Below are 19,482 nucleotides of genomic sequence, written 5' to 3'. Positions count from 1 at the left end.
GGAACTGAGGATTGAACTCAGGCCCTTGTGCTTGCCAGGGAAGCACTTATTCCACTGAGCCATCTCCCCAGCCCTTATTCTGTTGTTTTTTTTTTTTTTTTATATTTTCATTTGAAAAGGTAAAAATTTCTAGAAATATAAACAAGATTTAAGAGAATCTTGACATTTCATAGCCTGACCCTAACATTTGAGGTCCTTAATATTATTTTTATATTAAATGCATAATATGTGTAGAGAATAATCATAGAATAGCTTTATCATGCTTTAACTTTGCTTCTAGGGCTGAGCACCTGGCTCTAGAAAATACCACAGGCTGTAGAGTTAGCAGTACTGTGCAATACTAGGGAGAAATCAACCCAGCTGAAAAATAAGGAAGGTAGGTGGTGTACTTTGCTTTTATGAGCAATTGATTATTTGGTCATCTGAAAATGGAAAAACACCTCACTAGGTCATTTTAATTAAACATCACTACAATGAGTGGGATATTCTAATCCCAACTTCTCTTTCAACAACTCAAACATGAGATTGACTTGCCAGACATAGTGCTATGAAGGGACTCTTCTTTCACCTCTTTGTTGTGTCTGACTTTCTCTGACATGACTGTACTTGAGAAAGGGCTCTGTTCATAGTGTATCAAGAAGCTCATCTACACTATTTAAATTACATTTTATTATCTCAGAAAGTTTTCTGAACAAGCATTTGATAACATTGTGATAAATATTGCTAATATTAAATGCTCATTATAGGAACTGAACATTTATTTTACTTTAGAGAGATGACAGTCACAATGAAATTATTTCTTCATTTTTTAAAGGATACCTCTCCTTTTATTGTTTTTAAGAGTGCACAGAGTGAAAGTAACTATTCTCTAGTATTATCACAACCAGCACATTACGTGCATATGCCTAGTGCCCTTGCACTCTCTGTTTTGTGCTGCACTTGAATCCATGCTCCACCTCTTCACTTGACTAGAGGTCCAGTATTTTCAGTACCTGGTCACATAAAAATCCATATTTGCTCACCTAGATAGTGTTTTCCAGGCATATATTCATTGATGACTTTTGTGCATATCCAGGCCAACAAAGTATTTAATTCACCTTGAACTTCATCTGTCTGGAAAAGAGATTTAATAAGGCAGAAATTGCCTAGATCATCATTTAATGATTAAATCCAAAACAAAGTAGAGACAGAGAGAGGAGTGTGAGGAGCTTTTCTTGATGGTGTTTTTGTCCTCTTCGCATTGCGCTGCATCCATCTCCCTAACAGTGCCGTATGTACTGGGTATTTTCAGAACAAAACCCAGGCAGAATATAAGTGAACACCTCACAGATTGGTATCCCCTGTCAATTCTGCTTCCATCATCTGACTACATCATACTCAAAGATTCGGGTAGATACTAATATTCATTAGTAACACTTTGGCTTTACAGATCTCTTCATTTTAGAGTGTAGAAACAAAGTCTACATCCTTTGGCAGGCAACAGCACCTAGTTAGAATTTGGTGAGCTTGGGCTACTTTCATCATGTTAAGTTTATAGTTCCTTTTCACCGTTTGCCTCTGACATTGGTTGTTCATTTATAATAGTAAAATAAAATCTCCTTTTTAAATATATATATTTTTAGTAAGCCAGATATAATTTTAAAAGAATTATAGGTCCTAATACAAAGATATGACAAGTAGCAAAGATGGTAAGTTGAGAGAAGGGTAGTCTTAGAAAATTGCAGGTTCTCAAGTGACTTGTTTTTTTAGTAAGAAAGGAAGGCAGGAAATCTGTGTGAGAAGACTGGAGTAGGAAGTTATTGTATCAAAGACAGTCTCTAAGGATACAGGGACATAGAGGGGAATAATGAAGCCTATGTCCCAATGAATGTGGAAACCAAGTGTGACAGTTAGTTGGCGGAAAAGCCTGGGACAGCAGGCAGATTTTCAGGGGATAAGTAACATCATGGTGAAAATGACAAGCGAAAAAGAGGATTTTCACAGTTACATTAAGACCTTAGTGGAAAAGAGAGAAAGGCAGAAATCCTGTGTGGGTTGTGCTGTTGTTGTGATTAAAACACTTTATAAGGAATTTTCTAGAATTTCTTATAAAGAAATAAATCTCAGCATGCCAAGGAAAAAGTTGAAACAAGTGTTGTAGTAGTTTGAAAGGAGAAAAAATACCAAAGGAACCAGAAATTAAGACTTTCGATGGTAAGAAAGCCAATCTCTGCTATAGGAAGAATGTATTGTGCTTTATCAAAAAAGACTGGGTAAATCTAAGAATTACCTATTGTCCATAAGCCCAGAAATTTTAGGTGCAAGCTCATTGTAGTTTGCTATAATTCTCTATTCTTAGACTGTTCTCATTACCATTGTATCATCTAAAAATAAAGCTTGTTCAGAAACTTTTCATTTGTTGAATAAGACAACCTTTTACCAGTGGCTGGATTATTTGTCATTAAACTAACTTAAGTAAACATTGTTCAACCTGAGTTCCAGTTTTATTTTCACACTTATTAATTCCATTTGTTCCATGCAAACTCTTAAATAATACTAATATTTCTTGCTTAAATCGATACTTATTAAAAGAATGTAATTAAATGATATATAAATATACATTTACCTGTTGAAGCAGGTTTTGAGATGTTGAAAAGTATATGACAATATTCTATTAGTGCTTTTGACATGACTACTTCAGGGAACATGTAGCTCTGTTTGTCAGAAAGTGGGATAAAGATTCAGAGACATACAGATGACAGCTTGCATGGTTTCTAAGTATGATGTGAAACATGACAACACACAGAAGAATGATGGGCAGGATTTAGAAAGATAGCTGAGTAAAGGGGATGGGAACAGAAATTGAACCCTTATAAGATATGGTACCAGCCCTTCATTATCAGAGAGCTTTGAAGAGAAAGAAATGGCTCTGGGAAACTCCCCGCTGTGTATTCTTGACCTGCTTCTTGCTCTGTACGCCCATAGCTCTGCAGAGAGATCTAAGAGTAATGTCGGTACTCAGCACCCATTAGTCCCTCTCCATTAAACCATGCTTCAAAGATTTCCGGGTAAATGAGTTCTGCCCCTGCAGGCAAATGCATCACCATCATTTCAGGGGAAAAGCCCTGCTTCCTTTTCCATATGTGGATAAATGGAAGTAAATGGAGAAACTCTGCTCTGCCCTTCTCCAAGCCTTGGTGTTTGGTCTCCTACTTCCTCTTATGGTAGTTGCATTGCTGTGTGTCCCTGCTACCATGAACCAATCAACTTTTCTGTGCTTTTCTCCCTTAATATTTCTGACTTGGAAATACCTGACAATGGGCTGAATCTCGTGAAATCATGAGCTAAATTAAAACTTCCGGTGACAGTTTGTGTCTGCATGTCCTCCACCCTGGTGTAATCCCGTGGGCAGAGGGAGGTGCATTTTGGAGACAGCTGAACCTAGAGTTTACGATTGGATCAATGTCTAGTGTTGGGACTGGGGCTGTGAGTGCTATACCCACCCTAGTACAGGAAACCTGCATACAGTACAGGGGAGGAAGAATCTTCCTCTGACGTTTTGCTCCCTTTTTTGCTCTTGCATTTGTTGTCTTTCACTGGCATGATCTGCTGCCCCTCTGCTGTGTGCCACCCTGCCTCAGAGCCAGCTGATCACAAATGGAAACCTCCACAAACTCTGAGCCAAATAAATATTTCCTCCCTTAATTTTGGACAGCAGACATTTTGTCTCAGCAGTGAGAGAAGAGTGACCAAGACACTTTCCTACTTTAAATGGTGGATGTCAAATATGGTAGGCAGTAATTGGAAAGCTGGCTAATATAGATAATTGGTCACTTATAACTGGAATCATTGTTGTAGATACATTGTTATGTAAAAGCCATTGGAATAGATTTATAGGAAGGAATTTGGAAAATTTTGGAGACTCAGGCTACAGAAATCCCAGAATGCTCTAAGCAGAGTCCAATGGGTGATTCTATTCAGAACCCAGAAAACTAGAATGCTGATAGGAGTGGAGATAGTGAAGGGCAGGCTCAGAAAATTTCAATTGGTAACAAGGAGTCAATTGGTAAATGGAATAGAAATCATCTTTGAACCATCTGGAAGAAAAATTTGACTGAAGATTACTTATGTGCTGAGATTGTGGAGACTGAGATAAAGTGCAGTATACTAATTAATCTGGTGCAGAAAATTCAAAAGCAGCCCAACATTCAGGTCAGGGCATGGCACTGGCAAAACTGGATGCTTTTAGCTCAATTTATAGGTGTGACTAGGGGCAATGGATGGAAGAGAAAAAAAGTTTCCAAAATAATTTTGGCCCAGAATTTTGTGTAATGGACTAATGCCATTAACATGTCAAGTACAGTGGATAGTGAAAAAATAAAATCCTTTCAGGTTACCTCAGTAATCAACAAGATTCCCATCCAGTGCAAGAGCAAGCACACACATATTAGCCTTTCATGTGAGAAGAGAGTCGCTAGGGTCCCTGATCAAAAAGAGCCTCTGAGGCAATTGGTTTTCCAGAATCCATTTCACTTGCTCAGTCATTCAGGATCCCAGACACTGCTGCAACCCTGGTCCAAAGAACCTCACCACTGCTTACACTGGCAGCAGACCTTGGTGCCCACATGATTCTCATTTTAGTGGAACACAACAGGTGAGGGTGATGGGCTCAGGAATGATTCTATCTGGATTTCAAAGGAAGGTCTTTCAGGAGCCCTTGAGAAAGTAGTGCATGAAGCTGTGAGAATAGAGCAAGAAGCACAGTGGTGATGCTAGGCAGTAGGAGATGTCAGGGCTGTGACCCATCTGTTGAGGACAGTTGCAAGCTTAAGCAAAGTCACAAAAGAAAGATTCCATGTGTGTCAGAATCAATAAGGCCATGAAGTCAATGGCCGATGCCCTTAGGAATTCAAATTTACCACTGTGTGCCCTAAAGATGTAATGTTTGCCAACCGGATTTGGTTCTCATTTTGATACTATTTTTTTCTATCTACTTCTTGACATTTGTATTTGAAGATTAAATGTACGTGCCGAGGTATTTTTTGGTATCAGTTTGCCAAGTATTAGGTTTTAAAAACTAGTGTACTTTATGAACATGACGTGCTTTGAGACTCTCCAGAAAGGTTGGCCAAGCACACCCCCAAGTGTTTCTGGTGGGCATCAAGGCATGGTTTCAATGTCTATGTTTGCTCCATTTTCTCTGGAGCTGTTTTCAACTTTGGCTTTCTGATTGCCCTGAGCTAAGCATCTTTGCTCTACCATTTCTGCACTGGAGCCAGCTGTCAATGGGCTAAATGCCCTGAAAGCATGAGTCGAATAGAATTTCCTTTCCTTCAAGTTGCAAGTGACAGGCTTGTGTCCAGAAGTGGGAAAGCTGACTCATGTATCATGGTAGCAGTGCTTTAGGGATTAAATTTGTTCTCCTCATGGTCATGAAACAAAAGAGAGAAGAAGAAGAAAAGTCCAGGACCTTACTAATTCTGCTGAAGGGACACCCTCACTTAAGAATCTTGCACTAGGGTCCACTTTCTAATGGCTCTACCATCTCCCAGCAATGTCACCCTTAGGACTAGCATTCAACCCATGGACCTTTAGGGGAATTTATTCAAACCATAGCAACAGGGTTAATAATTGTCTCTTTTTCATTCATTCCTTCCTCATCTATTACCACTTCCTGGGAACAAGATTAGATGAGTCCTGCTATGGGAACCAGACTTTTCCATGACCAGCATTTAAGAAAATGGTCAAGTTTTCAAGCTGAATGATTGGATTTCAGAGCAACTGTCTATAGAATCCAGTGACCTTGCTACAAATTCTAGTGGAGAAAACCAAAACTAGATGGAAAATACCTGTTCCATGCTATGTCTAAGATGTTTGATATTCAGACAGATAGTGAGGTTAAGCTTAACTGCCTATGTTATATGCTAATAATAACATTAAGCTTCTTTTCTGGAGGGTTAACAGCTTAAGTTTGCACACCAAAAATTATAGAAAAAGAAGGGCTGCAAGGACAGTCAACATTTTGGCCCTAGCCTTCTAAGGTCAATTAAGGCTCAGGACATATGAGAACTTGTACTGTAACATCATGTAACTCGGCAGTGTCCCAAATTTTCTGATCAAGGAGATTATGGGGCCACAGAGGAAACTGATCAAAAATGTAGTGTGGCTAAGGAGAGTCACAGGGAGAGAAAACATTCTCTCTGACTTTCACAGAGAGCAAATGGCCACGACTCATCCACATGGCTGACACTGACAAAGGATCTACAAACTGTGGTACAGGGTTTCAGGATTAACCCTGAAGGGATTTGACTGACTTTGTCAGATACAGAAGTTACATTTCTTGTTATATAGGTCTTGCTTTATCTTGGTCTTAACCATCTGGCAGAAAATATAAAAACAAGGTATAAAAAGTAAAGCCATATTAATATTCTGAGCTGTAAAAGACTGAAGTCAATAACTTCTAACATTGCCAGTCCTATGGAAAACCCACTACTATTATGGACTACTGGACTATATTGGAATATTTTGCTGAATTCACGCACCTACAATATTTAAATGGCAATAGAATACCCATCTCTGATAAAACTAGAGAAAAAAGGAGATACAAATGAAGGACCATTTTGTATCTGTACATAGAAAATAGTTAGGATAAATATATAGCTACTTTATCTTAATTCAATGAGGAGAAAAATTTGTACTAATAGTGTTTGGACAGGATATCATGTCTGCATCTTATACGGTGAATAACCACTACGAAGACAACAATATGCAATATATTAATCATTGAAACTGTCCTACTAATTGGTTTTGAAACTGTCTCATTGCTATTTGTTTCTCAAAAAAAATAATAAGAATTTTTTTTTAAAAAAGAAAACCAAAACTATATGAAAAAGAAGAAGAGTTTATAAGGAATCCTTTTCATCACATCACCAGACATGAAGTCATCCTGGGAGTAAGAGCCTATCTTAGCCACTAGCTGAACGTCATCATAGGACCACAATTGTTGCTAAGTAAGACAGAAGAAGTCATTCATTTGAGGCTTTATGCATTCTTGATCCATTACAACATGAGATTTCACAGAATGATGTTACCTTAAGTTATTGTTTATGTTTTAGGTTAGCTGGCCATGTATCAGTAGCAGTGTAGAGCAATATCCCTTCACATTTTATATATTCACGCTTCAGAATCATTTTTATCATGTCTCTTCTTCACTATAAATAAGCCTTTAGACACTGGTTTTCCTCATAACAAGTAGTTTATTTATTTCCCTACTGATCCTCTCAGAACCGCATATGCAAAATATGTATCTAATGAATACAGAAATTGTTTTAAGCCATATGCCAAATTTGCTATTCAACAATTCAACAAAGAAAATGGCAAAAATAATATACGCTCCCCTTCAAAACCAGTAGACTAAGAACCATATCTACAAAAGTATGGTCTCCTTGGGTAATGATAGTAAAATTGTACTCTGGTATACCTCCAGAGGGCAGGACAAAATCATAGGTCCATGCAACATCACCTACCTCAGATCATTATAAATGAACTGAGTCTAAAGCGATATCTTGGAAAAGGCTTATTGTTTTGTTGGAGATTTATATCTAATACTATTAAATAGCTAAACTATTAGGAAAGAGGGGTCGTGCATGACTTTCTCATAAATAACTGATACTCCTATAAATAATATACCAAGTTTTCTTTCTTTTATTTTAAATTATTTTCTAATCTCTTAATGACTCATACCCACCTCTATAGTCATTAGGATTTCTAAGTTATCTTCCCCTCCTCTTTTTATTCTTTCTTCTGAATGAAAAGATACAGGCTGTGATTTATTTTCTCTGTGAAAGAACATGCAAAATTTCTTTTATACAACCTAATTTACAATCACCTTTTATCCAGTAGACTGAAACAGTGTCTAACTCATTAAACCGGTTCTAAAGGTAAAGAGTTATTGACTGGAGAAGAGTTCCATAATAAAATGTTTGCATTTTCGTGAATTTTGTGTAGAGGTTTCCATTGCAATTTTGCTGTTTTGTTTCAAATTTTTCATGTTGGCTGAGTATTTAAATAGTGGAAGTGGCACTGATGACTGGTGCTACTTCATACACTACTACTACAGTTCTACATTTTACTTTTATTTGTTGTGGTAAATGGATTCAGAAGAAGTGATTATTGTTTTAAAAGTATGTGAGAAATATTTACACTATCTTGTATCATCCATATTTTAGTACATGCACTTAAATCAAAATGAGCTAAGATTCATGGGATTTAATACTATTTATTAGAGTAATTTATTAATTAAAGAATTAATCTTCATAATTCCAGTCATCTAATTTTAGTTTTTAATGTGTATGAACTGGGGATCACTTATCTACTTTATTTTCAATAATAATTTCGGAAAAGGTACATAGTCCTCCCTCATCCATGTGCATAAACAAGTGTTCAGCTACCCAAGTAATCCATTTCATTTATGATACCAGTGTCAAATAAGCAAAAGGATACTGGAAAACAGCCTTTACAATTAATAAACCACAATATCCATCTGGTTGAATAAAAACCTAGGAGTTTTCTTTCACAAACTGCAAAAATAAATATGAAAACAAATTAATCTCCCACTGAAGATCGTCTAGCTTTCTGCAGATATAATCAAAACACCCAAGCTCATTATTTAAATGAACATACCTTTCTGTTCCTCCTCACAAAATCTAACTTTGGAGATGCAATGGAAATAGCAAGTGTACTTTATTGGGGCAGTAAATGCTAGCAGATTTCTTCCTGTTAAATACAGTAATGGGTTTTTGATGGTGGCTGTCCAAAATCACACTGGAGAAAGAAGGTTTATTATTAATAATAGTAGCTGGCACCTTTATTTTTGAAGTATTTTACAAATATTAACTCATAGATCCTCCAAATGCCACTGGAAAGGAAGTGGTAACTACTGTTCTTACCCCCAATATACAGCTAGTGAAAGAGACAAACAGAAGATAGTTTTCAAAAGAAGATTTTGTTTATAGAGGTCAATGACCAACTTAAACAGCTCATCCAAGTATTGATACATGAATGAATGATGTCCACTCTGGTGACACTCAGCACTTGTTTTGAGGAGATGGTGGTTAAGGTCAAATCCAATTTATTTGAACTTCACTCATAGAAATGCACGTTTTCCACTGAATTGTTCAATACCAGTCCTTCAATATTGCATCAAGCAAATCAGTGTACTTGAAGTGTAGTCAGCCTAAATCCACTACATGCTGAAAGTTGTCTGAATAAGAAGCGGACTAGTGAAATCTGTGAAATTTCCTCTGGAAATTTCTAGATGTTTCAAAATGAAAATGGAATCAAGCTCAAATCTAAAACTTTGACTCTGGTTATTTGTTTGAATTTTTTATTTTAAAGATAATGATATAAAACTATAAAATGATACAGAATTCCAAATCAAGATGACAAGAAATAAGCATTGGTTATTACATTGGATATTGTTATATTCAGATTTGACTATTTTTATCCATTTATCATATTTTCTTTACAAAAGAATATATATCTCTCACATCAGGAAAAATAATAACCCCAGACAGTCAACTAGCTATGCAAGTACAGGTCTTAAATATTTAAATTAATATTATTTTTATCTGTGTGATTTTTTGGTGGGCAATATTTAATTTCTTGCCATTGTATAATATGGCAAGTATTGTAAGTATTTCTCATGCCTTTCAATTTATCATAATGAATGAATTTCCTGCTTTGTAATGCCATATAATACAAACAAGCTTAAAGGCCTTTTTGTTTTCAAAATAAAAAGCAAATATTCTTAAGAAGACAAGTGCTGTATTCCAGAGAAAAAAGGAGGAACCAAGCAAAAGTCTCATGGAAAATCTGCTGTATATACATAATCCAAGGAAATGAAATCTCTTACCCAACCAAATTAAGAAGTAAATATATTTTTGTCATTTTTATTATATGAAAGGAGCATTTCGCAGTCACCACTGGGGAATGCTATCTATATTGCACATGTTTTAAGATTATTAATATTTGCTTTCAGTACCCCAAACAGAAACATCGAAATCCTCTCAAAACTAATAAACATTTTGATCATACCTGCAAGAGTGCCATTTTTCTTTAACCTTGTCTTAAGTGATATCTCCTAATAAAGACGGTGCTGCCCTTAGCATTTGTGTCGGTGTCAAGTACAGCAAGATAACGGGTTCACATCTGCCATCAACAATTACTGTCTTAATCGGAGGCCAGATATTCACACTATTTGTAAATGCCAGCCACGGGATGCAACCGGGTATGTATGATACCCAGATGTGAGCAAAACCTATTCATAGGGATATAGAGAACATAAGAAACATTTGTGGCAAGAAACAAAAAAGAAGTATTTTGTGGTGGTCAGCAAAAGCTTCTGTAGGCTAAAAGTTGATTTAACGTGTGTATTGGTGCCCAGGTTCTGGTACAGAAATGAGAGCAAAAATAATGTTTATATGACATAACTTTGGAGAGAACCTTGCTTCCCCCTTCTACCTAATGTATTTCACACATGTGTCACCATTAATCTATTCCATTAAAAATTTTTAAAATTCTTTTTAGGGGCCAGCGAGATAGCTCAGCAGTCTAAAGCACCTGCTTAGGCAAGCTTAGACAGGTGCAGGGGACTATGATTCTATCCCCAGTACCACATACTGTGCCAGCCCTGCCGTCAGGGCAGGCTGAGTGGACCAAAAAATATCTTTTTAAAGGAATTCATTCCTAGAATAGTATGCATTAACATTTCACATCTTAAGAACACTCATTTAGGGTGCCCGGGAGATGGCTCAGTAGAATAAACGCTTCCCTGGCAAGCACAAGGGCCTGAATTCAATCCCCGGTTCCGAAAAAAAAAAAAAAAAAAAGAAAAAGAAAAAGAACACTCATTTACATCTACTTTCTTCCTACTTACTGGGCACTATTGGACACAAACAGTTAAGGCTTCATGAACAACAAAGGAAAGCAATCCATGGTGGATATCCTAGATGGAGAAAATTGCTATGCACCAGGGCACCAAATGACACCAAATGTTTCTAAAAATGGAAATCTAGAAGAAAAGACAAAGCATTTTGAAACAGCAGCCTGGGATCAAGGTAGATCAGGATCTTGTGGCTAGAAATCAGCTCCTTCTGAGTTTGAGTCCTGATTGTGCCATGTGGGAGCTACACTGTGTAACCTCAGACTAGCATCGATTTCTGTTTGTACCACTTAGGTTAAAATGAGTGTTATGGCTGGGAAGATAGCTCAGCAGTCTAAGTACATGCCTGGCAAGGTCAAGGGCCTGCATTTAATGCCTGGTACCACATGCCACGCCAGCCCTGGAACCTTGGACACGCCATGTGGGCCATGGAAACCAAGCATGGTGGTGCATGCCTATAACCCCAGTGCTGGGGAGGCTAAGACAAGAGGATCACTGTGAGTCTGACTTCGTAGTGAGACTCTGTGACAAAATAATAAATAAATAAATAATTATTTAAAAAATTAAACTGAGTGTTATGGTGATAGTAAGTACTTTCTTTAAATCATTGATATGGAGATGATGAAACACACTGTATAGTCTTGATAAATCATGACAGATGACTTTTAGAATATCTGTCTGTCTCCGTCCCATACTTAGCACATAAGGATATTCAATGAAATATTTTTTAATGACTGAACAATTTCAGTGTCTCAAAGGATATGGACACACACAGTAACACAGAGAGAGAGAGAGAGAGAGAGAGAGAGAGAGAGAGAGAGAGAGAGAGAGAGAGAGATAAGTGCCATAGAATGGAGAAAGTTTTCTTACATCTAATTTTTCAATTTTTAGCCAGGGCTACATTCAACTATGGAAATTCAACTAGTGACAGTTTCAATATTTTCCCCACTCTTATTACAGTCCATAATTTACCCAGAACTTCTGGGAATACTAAAAAAAGTGAGTTTCACTCTCAGTTATACAACGTAAATTTTCAAATGAGAAAATATAGTGGGCTATAAACTGGATTACAAATCAGCGTATTTGAGCTTTAACTTTGGTTTTTACAACTGCTTAATCAATCTATTTGACCTTATACCAGTTTTTTATCTATAAAATTAGTAGCTTTAAGATATGATCATTTTAAAAGACCTTTATAAAGCAATGTTTTGATTGAGTGGAAATGTAATCTCAAATGTTACAGTCTAAGAAAAGGTTAATGTTTATCTTTCTCTGTACTTTTTCACAAGAGGATTTATTTCCTTTGAATGTATCAATATGTAACACATCACATAAAAAGATGATATTCTGTCACTTCATGTTCTTTAGTAAAGGTCTTCAACTCAATGACAAACTGTACTCATAAGCAACTCTAACACCATCAGATCATTAAAATTTCCAACATATTTCCAACCCATTTATGTTATATTATAGTGGGACCCTTACCTTTTGTGTCTTAGAAACTTTTCTATCCACACCTTTAAGAACTTAAAAGATAGGCAGAGCGCAACAGCCATGGTTCAATCCCCAGTGTGCCGTCCCGGACCCTGCCCACAATTGAGACTGGGCATGGTGGTGTGTGCCTGTAGTCCCAGCACTGGGGAGGCTGAAATCAGGAGGATCACTACAAGACCGATCTGTGTAATGAGACCCTGTAGCTCCTGGGTCCTAAATTCATTAAAATAAAAAAAAACCTAAAGAAGGAAAGATTGATTTTGATTCACCTTTCAGAAGCTTCAGTCTATATTCTATAGGTTAAAGCACAGAAAAAGCATGATAGAAGGGTTCGCTGAGGAGGAAAGCTGTTAAAATACTGGTAGCCATGAAACAAAGCAAGCAGGGAGGAGACAGAGCAAGAGATAGACTCTATCAGTCACACCTCCATTAGCCAACCTCTTCTGTCCAGGCTCCACTTCCTAACAGCACATCTAGTTATAGCACTTTGGGATTCAATGATCTTTCCAAAGCTCCACCTATGAGCTACTGCGGCTTTGGCAGAATGTTCTCTTTCTAAACCATAGTGTCTTGAAACACAAATTCCCCCCATTAGGATACTAACATTGCATCTCTGATCTATTTCCTTATCCTTTTCATTGGAACACAGAATTGCCAAAGAAGAGGACTACTCCTTTCAGAGACCCAAATTTCCAGGTTGCAGTGACATTCTGCTGTCAAGCTGTAACATGAGTCCCAGCCTGCTGCCTACAATGTCTTGCATTACAATCATCACTTACGGCTGAAGCTTTTGTCAGGAGGGATCCTCTGCTAAAAACACACACCTTTTATAATAGAAGCTGTCTCTTTTATTCTTCTCTTGGTTGTATCAGCTGTCACCTTAGGAAGCAGAGATAGTATCAGGGAAAGTTGTTCTGGTGTTTTGGGGCCATAGCTGAAATCTACCTCTGGGGGTAGGCATAACCCTTTGTGGAGGGGTAATGATGGCAGGAGAGAGAAATGGCAAAGGAAAGGAGTGAGGATAACTTTTGGGGGGAAGTGGAAAAAGTTCTGCTCTGTAGCACAGGCTAACCCCAAACTCACAAGCCTGCTGCCTCAGCTTCTTGGTGGTTGGATTATAGAGATCTTTCACTATGTCCTCCTTGAATATGCCCCTGAGTGCAAACATGATGATCTAGCTTTCTTTGATTTTTTTGGGGGGGGAGTTTAAGATTTCATTATTCACATACCATAAATTTAAATTCTGTCAATATATACTAAGCATCCTTCATGCCAGATTCAGACCCATTTTCCACTTTCCCCCATTCTGCTTTGCTCAGGGAAAGTTAACCCTTCAGACCACCCCAGCCCACAAAGTCTCCTTTAACCTCTGACTGGCAGTGTGTCCATCACTCTGAAGGAGTGGCCAGGCTCAGATTGAATGGCAGCATTGCCTTGTGATAGCCATGAACTATGCTCATCTATCAGGTCCCACCTGCCACCTTCTCCAGAGCTGCTGGTCACACCTCTTTCCAGGCCTTGCCTGTCTCCTGATGAAAGGCAATTCCGAGGGTGGTTTAGCAACACATACTGATTTCTTTTAACTGTGTCTAATTAGCTACTCTCAATTACCCCTTCAGAGTATGAATAAGTGAAAACTAAATTGAAGATAGTATGAGGCCAGATCTCACCCAAACAAAATACAAATGTATAATTCTGTCAAGATTATCAAGAGTATCTACCACTGTTTCAGCCAGTAGCATTGTCTGTCACCTGAACCTTTATACTCAACAATATGAAAATTTTTTTCAAGATAAACCCAAGCTAACAAATTTTAAGATCTTCACTTTTTGCATGTTGATTGAAATTTTTCTTAAACTTGCATTAGGCCACACAAATAATGTAAAAATTGAAGATCCAAAGGGATATTTATTTGGATTCTAAATGATTATCTTGTCTCTTTTAGTTTGTTTTAAGTCTATTTTTCTTCACAGTGAAAAAACATAACAAAATTGATTGAAATTCCCACCTATACTAAGTTTTTCTACACCATAATTTAAGCCAATGTCTTTTTATGGCAATTTTGAATCGTAAGATAAGACAGAGATATTGTCACAACTTAAGAGCCAGAAATCTTGATATGTTAAACTTATGAATCTGGTAAAACCACTTAATTTTAGCATGGCTCACTCTATTCAACTGCAAAATTAGACTAATGGCCATTTTCCCTACCATCTTCAAGAAGACATTTGCTGAAAAATGAAATATATATATATATATATATATATATATATATATATATATACATTTGAGATTTTCAGCAAATGAAGTGGTATTTAAACCCAAAGGATTTAATAAGAAAATTTCAGTGGTTTGACAAAGCTTTTTTTCCCAATCACATTTTGTGACACTAAGATAATTGTGACTTAATGTCTCAAGCCTAATGGAAGACATTCCCAAGTTTAAAATGGTCCTTGTCAAAGCTGACAGTGTCTTAGAATCTCACCAGAAGCTTTAAAAATCCTGATGCCTAGTCATCATCCCCTGGGATTCTGATTGAATTGGAGTAGGTTGACATTATTAAAAATCTCCACTCATTTCCGATTTCAGTCATACTGTAGAGTCACTACGCATAGGCACTTTCAAACATGAAAAACAATCACTATTTTGATGTGCATATAATTCAAATAAGTATCCACAAGTTTCCATTTAATACCACCAGTGGTTACAACACACAAAGCTGTATCATTGCCCACTTAGAAACAGAGCATGACATGGAAGCATAACAATTATAATAGAAAGGCAGAATATGCTAACTACTTTAGAGTGCTACAGAGCTTGTCCCATACAAGGATCACAATTATACATGTAAACTATTTATGGATAGAATTTCTACAATTTCCATAGAAAAAAATTAGTATTAGAGATATCAACATGATTTAGCCCAAGCTACACAACTTTGCCTTGGCAGGTTTGGGTTTTGAGTTCTGGCAGCTTAACTCTTATAGCCAATGCATTTGGTCACAATGCCAGTGATTTCCACTGTGCCAGACACTGTAAGGGTTTATGACATGCATAAAATGGAACTTGTGTCCTCAGAGTTTATGATATGAGAATGGTAATTTGATGCACACTAAAATTCATAGGCCGTGTAGAGAAATGGTATGATCGCATTCCCCGAAGTTAGGAAGAAATGAGTCAGAAGGTAGGGAAATAATTGCCTTGCTGAGTACCTACATCTGCAACTACAGAGAAAGTAAGACAGGGCCAAATGTCACAACACAGAGTGTATTCACACACTTGCAAAATTCATTATGATAATCTGCTATCATTATTTGAAGTGAATATTATACCTACCATGAAAGTGACCTAATTGTCAAGTCAAATGGTAAACCAGGAATTTGGAAGAATTCACCTCAAACTCTATATTTAATTTTTCCTGAAATTTTTTGTAAGCACAACCATTCTCCTAATAATTTGACTTTCAAAAGGATAAACTACTTGTGTTCTCCTGTAGGGACTAATTGTATGAAACAAGCATTATTTAGAGAAAATTTTAAAAGTTGAAAACAGAATATGCTTCTTTGTGGTTTTGCTATCTAAATACAATGGGAAGGTAAGCAGGATCATTTTTTAATCCGCAAAACATAAAAATCTCAATTAGTTATGGTCTATTTGTGCACTGACTAAAAACATTTGTTAACAAAACAGAATTTTCTAGTTTACTGGATAAATATACCAGAAGAAATTGCAGAATAACGTTGGGTTGCCAAGCAACCACAGCTCTCCTCTCTCACTTGTGATTAATCCAACTCATTCATCAAGCTTCCTAACCCAAGGCTGGAGAATTCTAAGCCACTTCTTTCTTTGGAAAATTATAGTGACTTTTGGTAACACAATAACATTTTTATTCTCAGAAGACAAACTTAGATGCTCCTCAGATCTAACGGATGTGTTAATTCATTATTCTCTACGTGGTGCTAATGAGAAAGCTCTAATTAACTAACTACACTATTGCGACACACATAAAATAAACTGCAGCAATTAGTAATGTTTAAGGTGTTCACCAGCCTCCAAAATTAGACAATACAGGCTCTTTCCTCTAATAAAGATGTACAGCAAAGAGAAAACACCATATCTAATTAAATTGGAATTGTTTCCAGTCCCTCCCCAGGGGAAGGGAAGAGGCTTGTGATCCCCAAAATGTGAGAGATTTCACTATAACAGCGGAGAAAATGGCTCACTGCCAATTGCTACTTGTAGGTAGACACAAAGTGCTAGGGAATAATGTAATCCTTTCTTTCAAAGAATGCTTAGTACAATATTTTTCCAGGAATGAATAGAAAGAATATTACGCTTTCACTCATTAGCTGTGTTAACTTAGCATATTGTATGTAAATCACCATAATAATTGCATTCTCTTCAGACTGAATTAGTTAGAATGGAGCTGTAATCAAAATGCTCATAATTGAAAATATAGTATTCTCAGACTTGGTTTGAAAAAAGAACAATGAATGCTGATTGAATCAGATGATACAGCTTCTCACTGAAAATAGCCTTCACACAGAGACAAGTTCATCTTCTTGATTACACCTTTGCATGTTAACTGTCTCCCTGAATTTAGGACTCAGTGTCTGCTTAGCACCTGGCATGTTTTTCTATTTACGTCCTTTGTTTTGAACTAAGTTAAGCTTTCCAAATGCACCATTTTTAAAAAGTGTTTTAAAGGAAACACAAAAAGGTTGAAAGCTAAATTCTGCTTCTAAAATACATCAGACTGTGTTGCACTGTTATCTGTCATAAATCAAAGGGCAAACTAATTCCTAATAAATGGAACATTTAATACCAAATCCCCTGGGAAACAATATGCAAATTATCCCTTAAGTTTCAGACAAGCTGTCACACTAATTCCTCAAGGTACCTTTTAAAGATGACATATTCTCTGGGAAGATGAGAGTGGAGCAAAAGCCAAACTCGAAGCAAAACTCTGCTACCTGAATAGATGCTCCCAGGATTCCCTGAAAACCTTTCCCTTCAAATCTGATGCTATTAATTCTCTCCATTACTTAATTTTTCCTCATCAGTTAAAAACTGCTAGGGTCACATATCAGTCTCTGTCATTTTCCTTATTTAATTCTCCATAAAAGAAAATAAGGCTATATTATTTTAACAAAGCAATTTTAGGTCAATCTTCAGTCTTCAAAGGTTTCAGGCTTCTGTCCAGTAATTTTTTTTAAGTGAAAGCTGTCATAAATGTCACTAAAGATCTGTTTGATAGTAGTATCTGTCTGGCTTCATGACCTCCAGTCTTTCAGGATATGAATGACGTTTCAAACACATTAAAAACATTTAAAAGTGGTTCATTTAATAGGGTGCACTAACTTAAGAGTAATAAAATATATTATGTCCAGTATCGACTTCTGTCAGTCATGCAAGAAACCCCTTTGTACAGCTTCCTCATCACTAGGTAAGATGGAATCATCACTTACAGAATCCTTCTACTTATGTACAAGTATCACAAAACATCTACAGTCTTTACAAGTATGAGATATCAATAAATATCTACGGCCTTTAATGGATGAGAGTCAACACAGAACAGAAAATAATCTGGAAAAATATATATATTAATAGACATAGTCTTCTGTATGTAGAGTGAAGTAGGTACAAACATGCCCTGAAAGAGATTTTAATAAACAGCAATAGTCAATATTCACATCTGCCCAATAAAAGCTGTCTCCATTTATTCAATAATAATATCATCCAACAACAATAAGCTCACAGGGAACAATTATAGCAAAGCTCTGCCCTGACGAAATCCACACACTTTAGGCCATACAATGAGAATCAGGGTATATACTAGTGTCTAGAATCAGGTTAAATCATCAAAGCTGTAAGATGTTCCATCACAGAGACTGAAATTAAGACAAACTCAACTGTAACACGGAAAGATAAAAGAGGAAGCATGAAAGGATGCTCACAAAGCTTTAAAATCAGGTTTTCTTGCTACCCAAAGTTTCTCCAAAGAGCTTTCTAAATTTCTCTGACCATCATTATTTTGAAAACCCCATTTGCTGGGCAACTGGTCACTATATGTCTTTCAGTTTACTACAAGCCAGGCTATGTTTTGATGATATTAATATTGAGATTAATCTTTAAAACTAGAAAGCAAAGAATTTTGCTTTGTACTCAATAATGTTGCAGAGAGATTGAAAAATCCATGAACAAAGCACTTATGCGTTAATAATAAAAGAAATACAATCAAGAACAACTAACTTTTTAACTGCATGATGTATCAGATACGGGGTAAATTGTTCACTTGGCCGATTGCATTCCGGTCTTAAGACAATCCTATACAGAATGTGTAGATATTATCCTTATTATTTGGAAAGGGAAAGTGAAGGACTGAATAAATGGCTCTTCCAACTCACACAACACAGAGAGCTAGATTGCGAAACCACATAGTTGCCCAAGGAGGCAACCTTCCACTAATCCAGGTGTTTTACAATTGCCCATTTCCGCGCGCACGCGCAGACAACCCCTCTGGGCCACCCGGACACAAGCGTCCCCAGGGAGCTCGCCATAGCGCACGCGCCTGTCCCGCCAAACCCATGCCTACTGGGCGGGCTGCTCTGTAGCACTTGGGAGAGGGACTGAACCCCAGCGCCCCTCTGAGACTGCTGAGAGGCGGATCCCTTCCGGCCCAGCCACCCAGCTGGGCGCTGCACACCTGTCTGCCTCCGCCCTCGTCCACCGTGTCAGCAGCAGCCCGCTCCGCTGTCAGCGAGACCGCCCTCTCTGCGCTCGCCCAAGTGTAGCACTTGAGGTTGAATACCTGGGCACGTGTCACCAAGGCTTCCACAGCCCCGGGCTTTTCGCAGAAATTCCTTAGCCCCGACCCGGCTGAGAAAGTACAGCTCACTGTGAGCAAAAGGATTCAAGGATTCGGGGTACAGAGACCGGGCAGCCCAGCCGCGTTACTCCGATCCCTGCTTTCCAAATTTGTCTCTATCTCCTTGCTGCTTATTCCTCATGCACAACCTCCGTGTAAAGGCGAGAGAGAAAAAGAGACGAGAGAGAGAGGGAGGGAG

General features: G+C 37.4%; 1 protein-coding gene across 2 annotated transcripts in view; it reads right to left on the bottom strand.

Moving 5' to 3' along the window:
• Chl1 (cell adhesion molecule L1 like) overlaps positions 1–19,482 on the bottom strand; it is a 230,541-nt gene that overhangs the window by 209,998 nt on the left and 1,061 nt on the right. The gene's annotated exons all lie outside the window — the stretch shown is intronic.

The sequence above is a fragment of the Octodon degus genome, unplaced genomic scaffold (genome assembly GCF_000260255.1).
Source record: "Octodon degus isolate 3935 unplaced genomic scaffold, OctDeg1.0 scaffold00030, whole genome shotgun sequence".
NCBI lineage: Eukaryota > Metazoa > Chordata > Mammalia > Rodentia > Octodontidae > Octodon > Octodon degus.
This window is presented reverse-complemented; position numbering and strand designations above follow the sequence as displayed.